Source organism: Babylonia areolata, chromosome 7 (genome assembly GCF_041734735.1).
Source record: "Babylonia areolata isolate BAREFJ2019XMU chromosome 7, ASM4173473v1, whole genome shotgun sequence".
Taxonomy (NCBI): Eukaryota; Metazoa; Mollusca; class Gastropoda; order Neogastropoda; family Buccinidae; genus Babylonia; species Babylonia areolata.
The window spans coordinates 46,219,392-46,221,891 of record NC_134882.1 but is presented as its reverse complement, the minus strand read 5'-3'; the positions used below and the strand labels follow the sequence as shown (position 1 = coordinate 46,221,891).

At 40.8% G+C, this 2,500-nt stretch overlaps 1 protein-coding gene across 1 annotated transcript in view; it reads left to right on the top strand.

The window, feature by feature from the left end:
* The window catches only part of LOC143283856 (glutamate receptor-like), a 420,866-nt gene that overhangs the window by 392,945 nt on the left and 25,421 nt on the right, over positions 1-2,500 (top strand). The window lies entirely within an intron of this gene.

Below are 2,500 nucleotides of genomic sequence, written 5' to 3'. Positions count from 1 at the left end.
GAGACCATCGACTAGCAACTGGAGACATGGAGTGACATTGCTGTTGGTGACTAGCAATGCTTTCAATAACATCCTGCTAAGACCCCCTCCCCCAACCCCACGCCCTCCCTCCAACGACAGCTGCCCCAGGCAACTCAGAAAATTAAAAAAAAATGGATTCATATAGTGGCTACATTATTGATCAGAGACTAATCCTTCAGCAAAGCAAATAATGGAACGGCTCATTCTATGCCATTTGTATTGACTTTGAAAAGGCCTCCGACAATATTCAAACAGATGCCTTATAGAACACCTTGACGGAATATTGCATTATCAGTTAGATAGTCAATATCAGCAGATTTTACACACGGTCTTGAAATCACAAGTGAAAGTGATAAAGTACCCTAACCGATCCATTTCACATCACGAATGGAGTGAAGCAAGGTTGCATAATGTGGTTATTTCGCTTCTTCATTTGTGTTGACTAGATTGCGTCAACAATAAGGTGCAGTCAGACAGGAGAGGAATCAGGTATACTCCAACACTTCTGCTTGAAAACCTGTGCTGGCGACATCAACGCCATCATCACCCAGACCAAACGAAAAAAAACAAACAAACAAAAATCAGCAGCAGCATTAGTCATAAACCTGAAACATTCCAGAACCGTTGCCAATTCTGAAGTAGGAAAATAGTAACGCCAAACATCGTCTCCACTTTCCATCACTGAAATCGAGCGAGGAGGGTGCGCTTCAAAGTGTGGTCCTTCGCTGGACATAAGATGGAAAGAGAGCAGTCTGAATTTCACACAGATAAACCTGTTGTGACAACACCAAGGGAGGGAGGGGCGGTGTGGGTGTGTGTATAGGGGGTGGAGAGGGCGTAGGAGGAGTCATAGACATCAACAGTTCCAGTTTGTTCAACACATTCACCAAATCAGAAGTCTATCAGAAATCACCACCTTTCCATCCAAGCAAGCTTCCACCCGCAGGTTGAATAAAGACAGATTGTTAGCAGCAGACCAGCAGTCAGACATGCGAAATTAAGATAAAGATGAGAAGAAAAACAGATTAACAGACAGGCAGACATACAGACAGACAGACATAAAGCTGTCAGACTTCGTCCCTGACTGGAATTGACGTCACTTCCTCTGTCATGAAAGTCTGAGAGGTGAGAACTTCAAGGAGCGGTTCTTTTTTTTGACGGCACATGAAGAATTGAGCCAAATTTAGAAAAAATACAGAAGGGAGGAAAGGGAAAGTGGTTGTTGTGGGAGGGAGGTGAATCGTGGAGGAAATGGCTGAGTCCAGGAAGAGGAAGAGCGACAGACTGTATTGGAACTGAGAGAGAGCGAGAGAGACAGACAGACAGAGATAGAGAGGTGTAGGTGGTGATGGTGGTGTTGCGTTGTTTATTTGATTCGATATCTTACTCAGTTTTGTTCTGTTTGTTTATATGCCAACGAAGTGGTTCTTGCTCCGTTTCTACATTTCAGGGCAATATCTGCAGGATGATACTGCAAGGGTTCTGTTTGTTTTCATGTTAATGGAGTGGTTCTTTGTCATTTTTGTATGCTGTATTGGTAATCTATATCTCAGGATACGCCACGGATTCTGTTTGTTTACCTTAATGGAGTGGTTTTTAGTATGTTTGTGATTATGCATATGTTAATTAGGTAAAATCTGCAGGATGTTGTGAGGATGCGTTTTGTTATCTTATGTTGTTGGAGTGGTCCTTAGTCCGCTTCTACGTTTATGGGGAATGTCTGCGGGATACTGCAAGCGGTTTTTTCTTTCTTTCTTTTTTTCTTTTTTTTTCTAACTTGATGGAGTGGCTCTTAGTCTGCTTGTTTCTGTGTTAATTGGGAAATTTCTGCCAAATTTGCAAGGAATCCGTTTTTTTGTTTTGTTTTGTTTTTAATGGGATGGTTTTGAATCTGTTTGTTCCAATGTTAATGGGCTTCTCTGTAGGATATCGCAAGGATTACATTTGTTTCTACGTTAACGGAGTGGCACTTAGTCTGTTTGTAACTATGTCAATATAGTCATTCGCAGTCTGCCTGTTTCTATGATAATGGAGTGTCTGTTTGTCTGTTTGTTTCTATGTCAGTGTAGTAGTTCTTTCTCTACCTTGTTCCTATGTTAATTCAGTAGTTATCAGTCTGTTTCTGTGCTTGTAGAGTGTTTCTTAGTCTGTTTGTTTCTATGTTGGTGTAGTAGTTCTTTCTCTGTTTGTTCCTATGTTAATTCAGTAGTTGTTTTGTTTCTATGCTGATAGTGTTTCTTAGCCCGTTTGTTTCTGTGTTAGTGGAGTTGTTCTTTCTCTGTACCTGTTTTAGTGTAGTAGTTGTTAGTCTGTTTCTATGCTGATGAAGTGGTTCTTCGTCTGTGTGTAGTTCTTTCTCTGTTCCTATTTTAATGTAGCAGTTGTTAGTCTGTTTCAATGCTAATAGAGTGGTTTTTAGTCTGTTTTTTGTTGTTGTTTTTTTCTATGTCAGTGGCGTAGTTCTTTCTCTGTTTCTTAG